This window comes from Mirounga leonina, unplaced genomic scaffold (assembly GCF_011800145.1).
Source record: "Mirounga leonina isolate KUSES-001 unplaced genomic scaffold, KU_Mleo_1.0 Mir_115, whole genome shotgun sequence".
In the NCBI taxonomy this organism is placed as follows: Eukaryota; Metazoa; Chordata; class Mammalia; order Carnivora; family Phocidae; genus Mirounga; species Mirounga leonina.
In genome coordinates, this window is record NW_023270268.1 from 70,006,825 (window position 1) to 70,025,007 (window position 18,183).

The 18,183-nt window shown below is 41.0% G+C and overlaps 1 long non-coding RNA gene across 1 annotated transcript in view; it reads right to left on the minus strand.

Annotated features, from left to right (window-relative positions):
- Positions 1-1,614: 1,614 nt before the first annotated feature.
- LOC118006612 overlaps positions 1,615-18,183 on the minus strand; it is a 43,667-nt gene continuing 27,098 nt past the window's right edge. The window contains exons 2-3 of the long non-coding RNA XR_004678135.1: positions 3,109-3,262; positions 1,615-2,317 (exon numbers count right to left, since the gene is read on the minus strand). This is a non-coding gene — a long non-coding RNA (uncharacterized LOC118006612). The remainder of the gene's footprint in view (positions 2,318-3,108; positions 3,263-18,183) is intronic.

Sequence of the window (18,183 nt, forward strand, 5' to 3'; positions counted from 1 at the left end):
GTGCCCATCATTTCCACCACAGCGATGAGTACTTGGTCCAGACTGTCCAGCTCACATGTACCATCCCTCTGGTCGCAGGGATGAATTCAAAGATGAATGCAAAGCCTAACCTGAGCAAATGAGTGTTTTCTCTGAGAATAATGTCAGGGCAATGGAAGAGAAACGTTCTATATTCACTCAGGGTTGCTAAGCTGGAGAATATGGGCCCTGGGCTATTGTCACCCATCTTACCTGCCTGTAAAACAGACAAGGCAAAGCGATAGAGGAACGTTGCCTGGATGATAGGGTTTGAACCCCCAGATCCAGCTGTGCCTGAAGCTATCCACTCCTGGCTACATTTCCCCGGATCTGAGTAAATAGATTCACTTTTTGCTGATGCTAGAGAGTTGAGTTTCTGCCGATCTCTAAGCCACTTAGAAAGCCATTTAAAGTAAGCATTCCTATTTTCTGCTTTCCTTTACGGAAGACCTGACCCATTCACAAACTGGTAAAGATGATGAAGAGAGCATGTCAGCTTAACCCACTTTAAATGCCTAATGATCCACAAAGGAGCAAATAAGCTTCTAGAAAAACAAATTTGCTCTTTGTGCCAATTATTAATCATAAACTGAAGCCCATAACTATCTACCAATATTGGCAAAGTTAAATTATCATACATCCGTGATTTGGGCAATAAGGAAGCAGGCCCCCCTGTAAGGACATATTACACCATGATTATTTCCAGAGCACACAATTAGGTGCCCAGCTTTGCAGCCACAGGGGCAAAGACAATCAGCAACTTCATGGATCACCCTATCTCATTCACCCAAGCTGAGAGATCTAGGCCCTATTTCTCCACCAAGTTAAAAACAAAGTGGGGGGGAGCTGCAAAGGAAACCCCACAAGTCGTAATCCTGGCCTGGATGGCAAGCTCCAAATGCGAAGATCTACTTACCCTTTTGCAAACTGTGTTTTGTAGCAGGGCCTGTCAATCTTACTAACACTTTATTAATAAACTAAATGAATTTCCATTTCTCTTCCTCAGGAAGAGAACTACAGAAGCTGGATTTCACAAACCTGGTATGCGCCCGGCTATGCTTCCATTTCGGGTGAGGTAACTGAGATGCTTCGGGTAAGGGGTCAGGGGTAGGACAACAGCACAAACTGCCTGAGAAATTTGAAGGAAAACCATATTCTCGCATCCTGACACTCGGTACTGGGTCTCTTTCCTTTTCCTTCATTTAATGTTTTCTGTCCTCTAAGAAGCCGAGGATTTGTTGAGCCCCTTGCCTTGACATGGATTCTGTTATTACAAGAAACGTTTTGAAAACCCAATAATGGAAGCTCCTCTTTTGCTTCTTCACCTGCGTGATCTCTCTACAGGCATTCCGGGGCGCCTCGGCAGAGAGCAAGAGGCATAGGGTTTTTGTTTTTTTATTTTTATTCTTATGTTAATCCCCATACATTACATCATTAGTTTTAGATGAAGTGTTCCATGATTCATTGTTTGTGCACAACACCCAGTGCTCCATGCAGAACGTGCCCTCCTCAATACCCACCACCAGGCTAACCCATCCTCCCACCCCCCTCCCCTCTAGAACCCTGTTTGTTTTTCAGAGTCCATCGTCTCTCATGGTTCGTCTACCCCTCCGATTTCCCCCGCTTCATTCTTCCCTTCCCGCTACCTTCTTCTTCTTCTTTTTTACAACAGGAATGGCATGAGGAAGGACTCAGTGTTCAGTCTCTGACATCCAATTATGTGATTTGGGATGGACACAGTAGATTTGGAAAGCCAGGCTTTGTGAGGACAAAAGGATTTGCTAAATGTCTTTATGTTCCTTTTCAACAAAAATGAAGCAGGTCAGGTGAACTCAGAAGCTTAATTTCTTGAAAACCATAGGAGGATGTGGCTGATTTTCCCCTACAACACAAGACTGGCAGTGTGAGGTGAGAGGAGCAGAGGAAGTGAAAATCCCGCAGGCCACCCGAAGCCTGGGCCCCGGGGGAGGGCTCTGTAACTTCTTACCCACCTGAACGGGAGCACTCAGGGGTGAGGGCACAATCCGAGGGCTTTCCCGTCCTGGTGCCATTAGCATTCTGGGCTGCATTTCACCTCACTGAAGTATGAATCCAGGAAGTCAGAAGAATCCAAAACAGATCATCCACCCACAATCTCACTCTTCAGCTCCAAACTCCAAATTTGGAAAACGGACGGAATTCGTTCCCACTTTGTTTACATCCTGTGTGTCTGTTCCGGGCTGATTTTGCTGCAGCTGTGACCCAACTCGGCGCTATTATATTCTGAAGATATAAACTTGGTCCTTCTCCAGGGCCACATCTGTGACATTGAAAATGAGGCCAGAAGGTCACTGAGTTGTTTCTCAGCATCAAAAGTGTGTCAAGCCTGGACCAAACTAGCCCCGAGGTCTACCCACACCCCCTCCAGCAGGAGAGACCCCAAGGGCATCAAGCAGCCTGAATACCCCCAGCTCCCTCCAGGCATGAGCTCACCTCTCTATGCACAAAAAAACACCAGTAACATCAATCCTTTAGGATGGGGAGAAGCGGGGGCTCATAATAATAGGATCATAGGATCAGGAAAATGGGTCACATCAACTTAAAATAAATGGTAGGGCCAGTGTCATTCCTTCAAAAAATGTTTGGTGAGCAAATATTTGTCATGTACCAGATGCCAGGATAAAAGATGTACAAGGCCAGGCTACTAACTAAGCACTCCAACTCATCGCCAGGCAGAGCCGCCAAAGGCCTGCCCAGGCTGTGCCCTGCACACCTCCAGGAGGCGCCATTCACACCAGCTACCATGCGAATGGTGCCCCTGGGAGTTTACATTACCAGAGGCATTCATCTTCCTGCTGAGGACAAAGCTATAAAAAAATAATCACGTATGACAAGCGTAGAAATAAAGGTATGTGCGAGGGCTCGTGGGAACCTGCTCAAGTAATGAAATGGCTCAATCCATCCTGCTCGACATCCACCACGCGCCCCAAGTTAAGGAACAGCAGACCCAGGGTTGGGATGGGCAAAGACCTCCCTGCATGGTACATTCCTGTGCATCTAGGAAGAGCTTTTAGAAAGCAATTCAGACCAGAGGAAAGGAAGATTTTGTACCTTCTAGATCCACTCCCAAAGCACAGATCCTGGGCAGTAGTGATGTGTGGGGCTGACTTTAGATGCTCCATAGCCCACAGAGCAGGTGACTCAAGAATCCGAAACACTGATTCCTCCTTTTGCCTTTTCTTCCCAGGATTCTGCCACTGATCGGCTGGTGTTAAAGAGTAAAACCAACAGGTGGTTAAATGTTTTTTTAAATTTAATCCCTTTGGTGATTTCTCCCCATTTTCTAGAAGGGAAACCTGAGTGCCAAGTTCATCAGAGCCTTTTGAGTCTCTCTACTGCTGGGGCCGTGGGGAGCAGGCTGAGGACATCAGATAATGTCAGATGCCTTAGCTGACTCAGGGGACACACAAAAGAATCCCACTTCAACCACCCACGGGGGCAACGTAGCTAAAACAAGCACCCTCTGAGACAAGGTAATATTTAGAGTCACAAGTCACAAGTGAGAATATTTTCTTTCCTGATTTATACTATAATTCTTTGCTTTACACATCAAAGTAAATAGATTACACAGAAAAACAAAGAAGCAAAGTAACCCTAACGGAAATCAGGCAAGAGATGAAAACCTGCTCCAAAAAAGACTAGTTTTATGTGTTTGTTAAATAATAATTAAATCATAATCTTAAATATTACAAGATCAAAATAATAATAGCTACCATTTCTCAAGCCCTCATCATCACATAAGGAAATTGAGACTCAGAGAAGGGAGGTCACTTACTACTTACAGTAGTAAGTATTGTGACTACATCCAAATCCAGGTTTTTCTGTCCCCAGAGCTTGTTTTCCTCATCACTATGAATAATCAATATTGACAAAATAAAATTAAAACTTGTGATGAATAAATATTGATGAAATAAAACGAGAGTGCGCCATAAATCTATTATCCTTAACATTTCAGATTGCCCCATTTCCTAAAGTGTGTAGACTCTTTGCCTTTTTTTCTTTTTCATCATTCTGCTTGGGGAACGCTGTTGGTGATTAGGGTTGTGGAGAGACACGAGGGGCCCCTGCAAAGATGCCCCTGGCACCTGCTACAGTGTTTTTTCTCACCTGCTTCCTAGGGAACCTCCATGGTCTACAGCTATACCCAGGAAAGGAGGGGACATGTCTTCTTTCCAGAACAGTCTTATTATGTCTTTCAACATTCCTACATCCTGAGCGCAGGAAGCTTCAAAAGCCTGGACTACAACTAACTAGAAAGACCATCAGGGCAAGAGTAAAGGGGGAGAGACATGAGTGTGCACGGCTCTAGAAAGTGAGCACCTGGATCACATGAAGGATCAAACCTGAGGATAGCAGACTTGCATTTCCAAAACCACCCACTTCCTGTGACCGCCTAAACTTCTTTGCACCTTGGTTCTTTTTAAGAGCTAGAGCTTGGGCGCCTGGGTGGCTCAGTCGGTTAAGCGACTGCCTTCGGCTCAGGTCATGATCCTGGAGTCATAGGATCGAGTCCCGCATCAGGCTCCCTGCTCAGCAAGGAACCTGCTTCTCCCTCTGACCCTCCCCCCTCTCATGTACTCGCTCTCTCTCATTCTCTCTCTCTCAAATAAATAAATAAAATCTTAAAAAAAAAAAAAAAGAGCTAGAGCTTGTGCTAAAACCCTCATGTCCTGGTTTCCTCACAATCAGAGAGAAGATTGGGGAAAATTTATTTCAACAGGGTCACGGGCGCTTGGTTTGGCACCTTACATGTACTATTTCATTTAACCCTTACAACCCTATAGGAGATAGATGTGTTTATTCCTCACATGAGGACACGGAGGCCCAGTGAGGTTTCATAGCTGCCCCAAATCACACAGCTAGCAAGTGGGGCTTATAACTCACACTCTCTTTTTTTTTTTTTTTAAGATTTTATTTATTTATTTGAGAGAGAGAATGAGATAGAGAGAGCATGAGAGGGAAGAGGGTCAGAGGGAGAAGCAGACTCCCTGCCGAGCAGGGAGCCTGATGCGGGACTCGATCCCGGGACTCCAGGATCATGACCTGAGCCGAAGGCAGTCGCTTAACCAACTGAGCCACCCAGGCGCCCAAAATATTATTCTTAAAAATTTTTTTTTTAAAGATTTTATTTATTTATTTGACAGAGAGAGACACAGCGAGAGAGGGAACACAAGCAGGGGGAGTGGGAGAGGGAGAAGCAGGCTTCCCGCGGAGCAGGGAGCCCGATGTAGGGCTCGATCCCAGGACCCTGGGATCACGACCTGAGCTGAAGGCAGACGTTTAACGACTGAGCCACCCAGGCGCCCAACTCACACTCTCTTATTAAAAGTCTTTGAAATTCGTGATTGAAGGCACTTAGAGCTGAACTTTCACAATAGCAACCTAGAACAATAGGCTATATTTCTGAAATCATCTAACCCATCACTATCCAGCTGAACACAGTATGAGCCACCGTGATTCACTCTGTAAACCCCAACCCCTGAGTGCCCCCAAGCCAGGTCCCATGTAGCCCTGTTGGTAAAGAAAGTCAGAAGTACGAATATAGGGTTGTTTTTTTTTAATATATGACTTAATGACTTCAAAGTTAGTCATTTTATCACTATGTTCAGGGGCAATTTAATATTACATGTCAAGAATTTTTTAAGCATACTTCCATCTTTCAACAGGAAGAATATAGTAAATGTCTCCTATTAACATTACTATATGGATAGAAGAATGTGATGCTAATAAGTTGGGCAATTTACCTAAGATTATATAAGGATTCAGAGCAGACTTCAGGTTGGCACACTCTCTATTTCTTCTCTGGGTCTCTCTCTCTAAGTCATAGCATTTCTTTTATACTACTTGTATTTTTCAAACGAGGAATGAGGTCTGAATTTAAGGCAGAAGAGATTGATGTGTAATAGCCCAGTAATTGAGACTCTTATCAGCCCAACAAAAATCCAGGTAAAACTAGTGTATTTAATTCAAGATGCCATGCATATTAATAACAAAGTAATGCACAAATAATACCAAGAACAACAGACAGCGCTGTCTACAGAGACTAATTTTTCATGTTGATTTAAGAGGAGTCCTTAGCAAGTATGATACTCATCAGGAGCAATCTGGAGGTCTAGTCAGTCCTGAAATTGATTTATACCTCACCACATGTCTTAGATCTCTATTTTTCTAGGCAAAGGAAGAACTGCATTGTTCTTAGCTGATTGTAGCCATGGAATCCTAAGCCTTGAAACCTGGATGTAATGACCCTGAGAGAATCATCTTTCTCCAGGAAGCAGATATGCTGGGTGAGAGCTGGAATTGTCCTGCAGAATCAAGGAACCCATACAGTGAACCTCAGAGAAAATAAGGGAATGAGTAATAGGGGGAAATGAGGTGCCTCATAAAAATGCCTTGGAAATTCCTCCAGGAAAAATAAATGCAATTGTTTTCGTTCACATTTGGTTTGAAGATCAAGCTGTTCCTCTGCGGATATGCTACAAACAAAAATCTGCCTATGCGAAGCTTCCACATAGTGTCCTCATTTGCTCTCCTTCTGCCACAGGTTGGGCTTTCGGATATCCAAAGATAGCGATCTTGTCTCCTGCCGGAGACTTCTCCTTCTCCAAGTTAATCACCCTCTGTTCCTCAACTCCTCTCTATAGGATTGGTGCATGCATTCATCCAACGTGATTGAGTCCTATTATATACCTGGCCATATACACTAAGAACACAGAGATGAAGATGCTGCTGCCCCACCCATTCACTTCCTGCCTCAGGGCTTACTTCCAACAGGCAAAAAAATGCTGCAAAAAGTGTGCTGATTGGCAGTAAATTAAATTACAATTCCAGGTAAGTTGTGTTGAAACAATGTTTACCCTTTGCACACTTTTTTGACAACCTCCTATGCACAGAGCCTATGGTAGGCATTTCTAAGTCAGAGGATCCTTAGAAATAGAAGAGAGGAAAGCAGTTTTTGCCCTCAAGAACCAAAACCTTATCTTTAAGTCTATTGCTTGTGTTTTATGACGATAAAACTATTTTCATGGACATTAGTTATTTATATACACTATCCTCAAAGGAGCGGCGGCTGTGCATCTCTTTCCCTGGAAAGTCATAAACCTGGTCAGATCAAAGCAGTGAGTGTGTGTGCCTGCATATGTTCACATAGTGACAAGCATCATCTTTGTTTCCTTCTGTTACGGGGCTATTAGCTTTCAATACATCTCTAGTGCCAGAAAATCATTCGTTCATTCATTCATTCAATGAATACTTGAGTGCCTGTCCATGGCAGGTTTAGGTCTGGAAAAATCATGGTAAATACAAAAGAGCCAAATCCCTGCCCTTGTGGAGCTTATCAAAAGCTGTAATTCCATTTTTGTCGGAGAAAAAAGGATTTGCAAGATTCCAACCAGCTCAAGCATTATTTAAAAACAAACAAATAACTCTTCATAAGATTGATCCCCTGGAAAGACAAAAATGTTCACGTGTAGAAACTACCAGTCATTATATTGCAGAATCAGCCCATCGACGCTGTTAAAACAACTTGGAAAGACATGCAGAAATGTTCCAGCAACTTATTGGTTAGAAACTGCAGTTAACTCTCTCCTGCTTTCTTCTCTATCCTTCACTTTACCTTTATGTAAGGAGAGGGGAGACACATTCCTCCAGGAAATCATTTCAAAGAATCCCCTTCATTTGGCTCATTTCCAAGTAAACATTAGTTTCCAGATGAACTAATTAGTCTGATGGGAATTTAAATGTTTTCAAAACACTGATTAAAGGGGACTCGCCAGTTTAGGGGATTGAGCGGACCATGTTCTGCTCTCAGCTTCTAGGTAATAATTAACTGGAGGCCTTCCCCAAGCAATGGACACCCTCTGATGTCCTCCATTAAATGATCTCCTGATAGCAGTGAGTAGGAAAGTTTCCTTCCTGAGTCCTCCCTTGATGGCACTTACTCAAATCTTACTGAGAGTCACTTGCCCAGGCTCAAGGACAGAGAAGCTCATGTACCACCTGGAGATAACATCTAAAAAGGAGAACTGATTACAACCTCTTCCCCAATAACTTAAACTGCTTTTGGCAGTTTTCGAAAAGGTTGTCTATGACCACAAAACTCCACTCTGTCAACACCCACCTACATTACTCATGAAAGTAAGGACAGGCCAAATCTACTGAGAAAAAGGTATGTAATTCAATAAAGAAAATGAATAAAACTTAAACAAATGCTTCACAAAACAGGAAATCCAAATTGCCAATGAAAAGGTACTAAATTTCATTAGTCATCATGGAAATGCAAATTCCAACCACAATGATATACACTATACTGACACTGGAATTGCTACAAAAAGAAGGAAAGGAAAAGAAAGGGAAAAGGGTAAAGAAATACCAAATGTTGATAAAGATGCAGAACCCATGGAACTCTATTCATACGTTGCTAGTGAGATTGTAAATTGGTACAATCACTGTGGGAAACAACTTGGTAGTATCTAGTAAAGTTGAAGATCTACCTACCCAGGGATGTAGCAATTATGTTCCTGGGTATATATCCTAGAAAAAGTATGTACATATAGACCAGAATACATATGAAATGTACATATACATGAAAATGTACATAGGAAGGAATCTATTTTCAGTAGAATGCATTATATATATGTATAGAATATTCATGCAGGAATATCACTGAGCAACAAAATTAATGAATTTCAACTACATTCAATAATATGGGTGACTTACAACAAAATGTTGAGCGAAAAGCAAGACACAGAAGAATATATACAGTATGATTTATACACCGTTTTAAAACAGGCAAAAACTGCACAATATTGTTTAAGGGATACCATTTCTCACCTGGGAAGTGCTTTCTTTGAGAAGAAATAAGAACTTTAGAGATGATTTTTATCTAATAGATTATCTATACATAACAGAAAAGCAGAAGAAAAGAGAGTTTAGCGGAATAAAAAAAAGAATTAATTCCATGTCTTTGAAGCCTAAGTATTCTAGTGTTAATTTCACTGTGAAGTCTGTGATATAAATCCCTGCATTCTCTAAATCTCCATCACTCCTCAGTAAGGGAAAATAGTGGGGGAAGAACACTTGCAAGTGAAGCATTCAGAGCATATAAAACCTCATTCAAAAAAAAAAAAAAGACTTCAATCAAATCTTCTATGAAAACAAACAAGCAGGAACTCCTGGCTGGCTCAATTGGAAGAGCATGAAACTCTTAATGTCACAGGGTCTGAGTTCAAGCCCCATACTGGGTGTAGAGATTACTTAAAAAAAAAAAAAAGAAAGAAAGAAAAGAAAAGAAAAAGCAAGCAGACTGACTTCAGAAAAAAGAAAACCATGCAGGAGAAAAAAAAATTGCAAAACAAAAACTCACTACTGAAAGTTTTACTGCTTATTTATATCAAGGACTCCAATAAAGATCACTCCACTCACTCATTCACTCACTCATTCATTCATTCAACAAACTTTATTGAGTCTCAACTCTGTTAGGCATTGTGGGAATAAAACCTGGTTGCTATCCTGAAAGGGCTTATAACTGAGTAAAAAAGAACATTTGTATGCACTTCTCTAGTTGGCTCCCAATTATTGAGACTTAACCAAGTGCCAAACACTATATGCTAAATCATAATTATCTCATTTAATCCTCATAAACCATCCTTTCAGGAGGCTGGCAGATATAGAAACAGACTCAGAGAGATTAAGCAATTTACCTCAGGGAAAACATCCAGTAGCCTAGAGCTTAGCCTTGCCTGACCCCACAGCCCATGCTTTTTACACATGGTATGGTGCCTCTCCATTTACAGAACACAAGAGAGGATAAGTTAAATGCTATACATACAAACCAGTTACTGAACTATGTTTGCTTCCTTAGGGATGGAATTTCTTACTACACCATGTATTACTTAAGCAATTTTTTAAAAAGATTTTATTTATTTATTTGACAGAAAGAGCAAGAGAGCATAAGCAGGGGGAGGGGTAGAGGGAGAGGGAGAAGCAGAATTCCTGCTGAGCAGGGAGCCCAATGCAGGGCTCTATCCCAGGACCCAGAGATCATGACCCAAGCTGAAGGCAGATGCCCAACTGACTGAGCCACCCAGGCACCCCTTGAGTAATTTTTAATGAGAAAAAAAGCATAATACTATGGAATGTAGGGCAAACTTCAGTTTAGATTATCTTAACCTGAGATTATAACTTTCCAAAATCTTAATTTAGGAACATTTAGAATGGAAAGAGAAATTCAACCAAAGCAACTCTTGAATTCTCAAGTTTCTGTAAAAATTTGGGGTCTTAAATTGCCCAACTTGACATACTTCAAATTTTCTTTCTGATTCCTGAGCAGGGTTTTGTGTTCCTGCTTCCGCTCTTCAATTTCTAATTTCACAGCTAACATGTGATTAAAGACAAATAATTAGGTCCCTCTTGTACTTTATTAACACCACCTGGAAAAGTACCTCTCGTATCCTGAGTAAAGGAAGAAGAGGACACTGTAGGCAAGCAATCGAGGGGCAGTCCTCCTCTTGTGTCTGGGAGCTGCCTACGGACTCCTGTGACCAGGAGCAGCAGATGGTGTGGGAGGACTCCTCGCTGAGGAACGGTCTCTGTGTGCCTGCCATCTCACTCCCTTCAGAAAGAGGGGACTTGTTATAAGCTGACACCTGGAATCTTGACTCATGCCCAGGTTTCTCTCCCCACAGTTATGTTCTGGTTGGAGCAACCTGACCTTGACGGTCAGTTTCTAGATGCACACTAACCAACGTATGAACATTTTCACAAACAACTTACCCAAAATGAAAGTGTACTTTGAACTCTCCCCCTCTTACCAAGGGAATTTGGACTGTATTTCTCACATATTTTGCAATAATTAAGAAGAGAGAGTGAAAGAAATTAAATAGACATACCCTGGGGAATAAGAAGGTGGAAGAGGCAAGGTTTCCCATCTTTTGCCATAACTAAGCACTTAGAAGATTGAGCAAAACTCACATGGGAATTGAGATGGGCAGAGATGGAGGAGAAGGTGTTTCCTGTGGACTTTGGAAGATACAGTATGGCAGGCAGAAGGGGGCAGGCGGGACATTACAAGAGGAAAGCGAGTGCAAGACCTGTTGGAGAAACTTGGAGAGGACCAGTTTGGCTGTCACCTAGCACAGGGAGGAGGATAAAAGGAGATAAAACTAAAAGTTAGAACAGAGTAGAAGCCCTAACCGTAGATAATAGTGAAAACCAGGCTAAGGCATTCAAAAAACTCAGAAGGTAATTTCTTTAAATGTACAATCCAGCAGCTTGTTGTGTATTCATACAGTTGGGTATTTATCATTACAGTCAATTTTAGAACATTTCGTTGCCCTAAAAAGAAGCCCCACACCCCTAACCATAACCCCCTCACTACCCCCTCTCCCTGCAACCCTAGATAATCACTAATATACTTTCTATCTCTATAGATGTGCCTCTTTGGGACAGTTCATAAATGGAATTAAACAACATATGGTCATTTGGAACTGGCTTCTTTCACTTACCATGTTTTCAAAGTTCATCCATGTTGTGGCATGTATCAGTACGTCATTTCTCTTTTTTTGCTAACATTCCATTGTGTGGATATATCACATTTTATTTACCCATTCATCAGTTGATGGACATGTGGATTGTTTCCACATGTTGGCTATTAAAAATAATGCTGCTCTGGGGATCGAGCCCTGCATCAGGCTCCTTGCTCAGCAGGGAAGCCTGCTTCTCCCTCTCCCACTCCCCCTGCTTGTGTTCGTTCCCTCTCTCGCTGTACCTCTGTCAAATAAATGAATAAAAAATCTTTAAAAAAAATATAATGCTGCTCTGAACATTTGGGTACAAGTTTTTGTGTGGATGCTGGTCTTCAATTCTCTTGGGTATAAATACCTAGGAGTGGAATTGCTGGGTTATGGTTCCATGTTTAAATTGTTGAGGAACTGCCAAATCATTTTCTAAAGCAATTGCACAATTTTATAATCCCACCAGCAATGTATGGGGTTCCAATTTCTCCATATTATCACCAACACCTGTCATTATCTTATTTTATTATCGCCATCCTAGTGGGTTAAAGTGATATTTCATTGTGATTTTGATTTTCATTTCCCTGATGTTGAGCACCTTTTCATGTGCTTATTGGCCATGGTCTATGTTCTTAGAGGAAATGCCTCTTCCTTTGCCTATTTTAAATTGAGTTATCTTTTTATTAAGTTGTAATAGCTCTTTATATATCCAGATGCAAGTCTCTCTTTTTTTAAAAGATTTTATTTATTTATTTGACAGAGAGAGACACAGAGAGCAAGGGAACACAAGCAGGCGGAGTGGGAGAGGGAGAAGCAGACTTCTCGCGGAGCAGGGAGCCCGATGAGGGGCTCGATCCCAGGACCCTGGAATCATGACCTGAGCTGAAGGCAGACGCTTAATAACTGAGCCACCCAGGCGCCCCCAGGTGCAAGTCTCTTATCAGATGTATATTTGCAAAATGTTTCTTCCAGTCTTTGAGACATGGGAGTTTTTTATTTTAATGGTGCCCAGTTTATCCATTTTTTCTTTTATTCCTTGTGCTTTTGGTGTCCTATCTAAGAAATCATTGTCTAGGTGCCTGGGTGGCTCAGTCGGTTAAGCGTCAGACTCTTGATTTTGGCTCAAGGTCATGATCTCTGGGTTGTGAGATCCAGCTCCACGTAGGGCTCTGCTTAAGATTCTCTCTCTTCCTCTCTCCCTCTCCCCCTATTCCTCCCTACCCCTCTTAAAAAAAAAAAAGAAATCATTGTCTAATCCAAGGTCACAAAGTTTATACATAGGTTTTCCTCCAAGAATTTTATAGCTTTAGCTCCTACATTTAAGTCTTTGATCTATTTTGAGTTAACTTTTGTGCATGGTGAGGAGAGGCAGAAGATCTTTTTTTATCTTTAATCTTTTAAATGCACCAAGTTGGGTTTTAGAAAGATTCACTTGTCAGGAATATGTAGGATGGATTAGTTAGCTAAAAGACTAAAGGTGGGGAGGTTACTGTACAAGTCCAAACACAGGGTAATAGAGACAGCAGTTGAGGAAATTAAACTCCTGGAGGTAGGGGCGTAGGCATCAATTTTTTTAAAACTCACAGGTGATTCTAATGTGCAGAAAACCCTTAGAGGAAGACGTGGGAATAGACATTGCAGAATAATGAATGAAAGGCAAAGGCAAAAGGGTCCTTCTAAGGTGCCATGTCTAAGCAGGATTGGTCCCGAGGTTGCTCTAGTGTAGACTGACTACTCCAGGAAAAAGAAGAGGTACAGCAGGACCTCTTACAGAAGGGCTGGAAATGCCCAGTGAGCATAGGTTGCTAAAATTTTTTTTAAAGTAGCTCAGAATGTAATCAATTTGAGTCCTTGTTTTAAATTACCTATAAAAAAATAAAAATAAATTACCTTTAAAACACATTTTTCTCTTTTGTAATAGGTAAAAAACTCATGTTTTGGACACCATTCTTATTTCATAAACTTAGGTAGTTATCTCTGCACATGCCCTTCAGTTGTATTTTTTATACCAAATGATTCTTAACTTGGGGGACCTGGTCATGGAAATTCACCTGATGAGACAACTAAGTTTAATGTGGAAGTTCAATTTCAAAGGAAAGAACCATCTTTTGGGAAATGCTTTCTCCACTCAGGAGCAGGAGACTAATTAGAAGAAAACACCTTAGGAGATTGAACTGACGCGTTAACATGTTGGGTTAATTAGCATTTCCACCCTGAGGAAACTCAAAGACGGTTCAGCTGTGCTTTGTGAACTAGGTTACCCAAACCCTGCATAGACTTTAATCCTAGGAAGTCTAATTGAAAGGTTGCTCAGAACACGGAACATCCTCAACCCTTGCCTCTCATTAAAACTTCTCATTGGATTGATTTCTTTTCGTTTTAATGCTCATTCCCCAGCCCTTATCCCGGAGTTCCTTGTTGAGGCCTTTCTGTGGTAGGTTTGGAGTATCTGCATTTTTAGAAAGTTCAACAGGTGATTCCTATGCCAACCAGGATTTAGAATCAGAAAACGGAGCTGGAATGAGGAAATCTGGTTCTCACCCAGGTCTGCCATAACCAGCTACTTTAAGCTTGAACAATTCCCTGAAATCTGAGCCTAGGTTCCTCATTAAGAAAAAAAAGATAATAATGACCATAATGACCTCCCGATGACTCATGTGAGAAAAACCTGACATTCCAGTTTTCATAAAAGTTCTCCAAAATGTATTACATAAACACTGAGTCATTGTTATTATTAAATCCAATGGTCACCTTATTTTACTGAACAGTTTACCAGCATTAGACTCATGTGGCCTCTCCCTTCTTGAAACAGTTGTACTCTGGTGGCTTCTGTGACATGACACTCCCCTCACTCTCTCTTACCTCAGGGACCACTCCTCTTCTGTGTTCTTTTCTGGTTTCACTCACTCTGTTGGAGCTTTAAATGTTGGACCACTCAGGGCTCAATCATTGTTCCTCTCATTTTTTCTCTATATACTCTCTCCTTGGGTGATCCCAACCAATTTAGTGAAATCTATGGTTTAAAATAAGCATCTCTATAATCATGATTCCCAAAACTTATGTTTCCAGCTCAATCCTTTGTTTCTCTCTCTCTCTCTCTCTCTCTCTGTGTGTGTGTGTGTGTGTGTGTGTGATTCATCACAAAGAATTAGCTTATTTGATTATGAGGGCTGTCTAAGCAAATTCAAAATCTGTAAGACAGAGAGTATCAGGAAGGGAAGATCTGGCAGGCTCAAACTTTGAACTTCACAGGTGCAGGCTGAAGCCATCATTTTTCTCTCTTTCTTTCTCTCTCTCTCTCCCTCAGGCCATCTGACAATGGGCCACTAATCGAATTATTCAGTGGACATTCCATGATGGCATTTGGTATCCCTGGCATTTGGTATTGTCAAGCACTATAATAGCCTTCTCAAAAATTCTACTCAGACATTTCTCTTTTTTTTTTAAGATTTGTTTATTAATTTGAGAGAGCACGCACACAGAGCAGAGGGGAGGGGCAGAGGCAGAGGGAAAGAGAGTCTTAAGCAGACTTGCCACTGATCACAGAGCCCATGGCAGGGATCAATCTCACTACCCTGAGACCACAGCCCTAAGCCAAAATCAAGAGTCAGTTGCTTAACCGACTGCACCACTCAGGCACTCCTCAAAGAAATTTGTAAGTCTATCTCCTTCACTTCCTTCCGATCCACACACTTTAGTAAGGTAGCTTGCTCAATGAATGTGGCTATCCCCAGATAGAGATCATTTCCATTTTTTTTTTCCACATATCATTTGAGTTGCATGGATACAGAGAACCAAAATTTGGATATAGAGCAAAATTTATCCTATTACAATTAATTTGCCTCTCTGGATCATTCACGTGGTAATTAAGTTTACTTGGCTCCAAATTGTGTAAGATATTGTTTTAAAGACAAATCCTTCTTGGGACACCTGGATGACTCAGTCAGTTAAGCACTGGACTCATGATTTCGACTCAGGTCGTGACCTCAAGGGCCTGGGATCAAGCCCCGCCTTGGGCTCTGGGCTAAGCAGGGAGTCCGCTTGGAATTCTCTCTCTCCCTCTCTCTCTGGCCCTTCCTGCTGTATCTCTCCTCTTTCCCTAAAATAAATAAATAAATCTTAAAAAAAATAAAATAAAGACAAATCCTTCTTTTTTCTTTATAATCTATAAGTTGTGGGATTTTTTTCCTTGTAAGGTTCTTCGAAGTCTTATCCTAAAATACTTTCTTGAGTTAAAAGAAGAAAAGAAAATCTCTCTTGAAATTTTTCTCTCTTGGACCACAATTAATTTATGATACAGGATGTTTAACAGATATCTCTAAGGAAAGATTTTTTTTCTTTTAAGAAATAATTGACATGTATTATATCAGTTTCAGGTGTACCACATAATGATTTGACATTTGTATAAATTGCAAAATGATTACCTCAGTAAATTTAGTTAACATCCATCACCACACAAAGTCACAAATTTTTTCCTGTGATAAGAACTTTTAAGATCTACTCTCTTAGCAGTTTTCAAATATACAATACAATATGATTAACTATAGTCACCATGCTGTACAATACATCCCCAGAACTTATTTCATAAAAGGAAGTTTATACCTTTTTACCACATCTACCCATTTCACCCATCCCTCAGCCTTCTCATATGTAAAGAGAGAGTCATAATATACACCCCACAGGGTTGTTAAAAAGTTTAAATGAGTATAATGCCTAGCATCTCATAGGTGAATAATGATACTGTCACTAATAAATGATTTTTACAGAATTTACAGCTTTCTAAAACTTAATTTGGTTTTAAGTTCCAAATTAGGCTTCAGAAATCTTTGATGCACATGAAATTCTCTGGGAAACTTTTTAAAAATTGATTCCTGGGTTTCACCATGGAGATCCTGATTTAGTCTGCAGCCTGGGCTTTTTTTTTTTTTTTAAACACACTTTTTGTACATGATTGTTCATAGTAGATTGCTTTGTAATAGTCCCAAAATGGAAACCAACAAAATGTCCAGTAATGCATGAATGGTTAAACAAACTGTGGTACCTCCATACCATGGAATACCACTCTGCAATAAAAAGGAACAATCTATTGATACCAGCAACAACTTAAATGGATCTCAAGGGCATTATGCTGAGTGGGAGGAAAAAAAGTCAATCTGAAAAGGTTACAGGTACATGATTCTATTTATATGACATTCTTAAAAATGACAGAATTATAGGGATGGAGAACAGATAAATGGTTGCCAGGGGTTAGAGATGGGGTAGAAGAGGGAAGAGGGATGGGTGTGGCTATAAGAGGGTAACACAGGGATCTGTGTGGTGATGGAGTAGTTCTTCACCTTGATTGTGGTGTTGGGCACATGAATCTACATATGTTAAAACTGCATAGAACAGGGACGCCTGGGTGGCTCAGTCGGTTAAGCATCCAACTCTTGATTTCACCTCAAGTCATGATTTCAGGGTCGTGATATTGAGCCCCCATCGGGTTCCTCTCTCAGCACAGAGTCTGCTTAAGATCCTCTCCCTCTCCCTCTGCCCCTCCCACCCGCCATGCACTAAAAAAAAAAAAAAAAATTACATAGAACCATATAGACTTGTGGCACCTGGGTGGCTCAGTCGGTTGAGTGTCTGCCTTCAGCTCAGGTCATGATCCCAGAGTCCTGGGATCCAGTCCCACATGGGGCTCTCTGCTCAGCGGGGAGCCTGCTTCTCCCTCTCCCTCTGCCTGCCGCTCCCCCTGCTTGTGCTCTCTCTCTCTGTCAAATAAATAAATAAATAAATAAATAAATAAATAAATAAATAAATAAAATCTTTAAAAAAGAACTATATAGACTCACACATGCACACAAATGAGTGCACAGAAAACTGGTAAAATCTGAATAAGGTCTGTGGATTGTACCAATGTCAGTTTCCTGGTTTTCATATTGTACCTAGTTATCTAAGATGGTACCATTGAGGGAAACAGGGGTTCTCTGTACTGTTTTTGCAATATCCTGTGAATCTATAACTATTTCAAGATAAAAAGGAGTAAGAAAAACTATTGCTTCATGCAACAGTTTGGATAGGTCTCAAGGGTATTACGCAGAGTGAGAAAAGCCAATCTCAAAAGGCTACATACTGTATGATTCCATTTATACAACATTCTCAACCTGGCCAAAATATAGAGCTGGAACACAGATTAGTTGCCAGAGGTTACATGGTAAGTGGAGGAAAAGGGGGACATGTGATTATTAAGGGATAGCTTAGGGGAGATCTTTGTGGTTCTGGAATAGTTCCATACTTCCATTTATACAGCAGCGATGGTTACAGTAATCTCCACAGGTAACAAAATGGCATGGGACAACATAAACACATTGTACCAATATGGATTTCCTGGTTTGGCTACTGTATACTAGCGTTACACAAAATGTAACCATTGGGGGAACCTGAGTGAGAGGTACAGGCCCTCTGTACTGTCTTCGCAGCTTCCTGTGAATCTATAGCTATTTCAAAATAAAAAGTTTAAAAAATAAGACTCCCAGGTGACCTATATGAACACAAATGTTTGAAAAACACTGACTCTGTTAACCCAGTCACAAATATTAAATAAGCAGGAATAGAATCATGATTTGTTCAG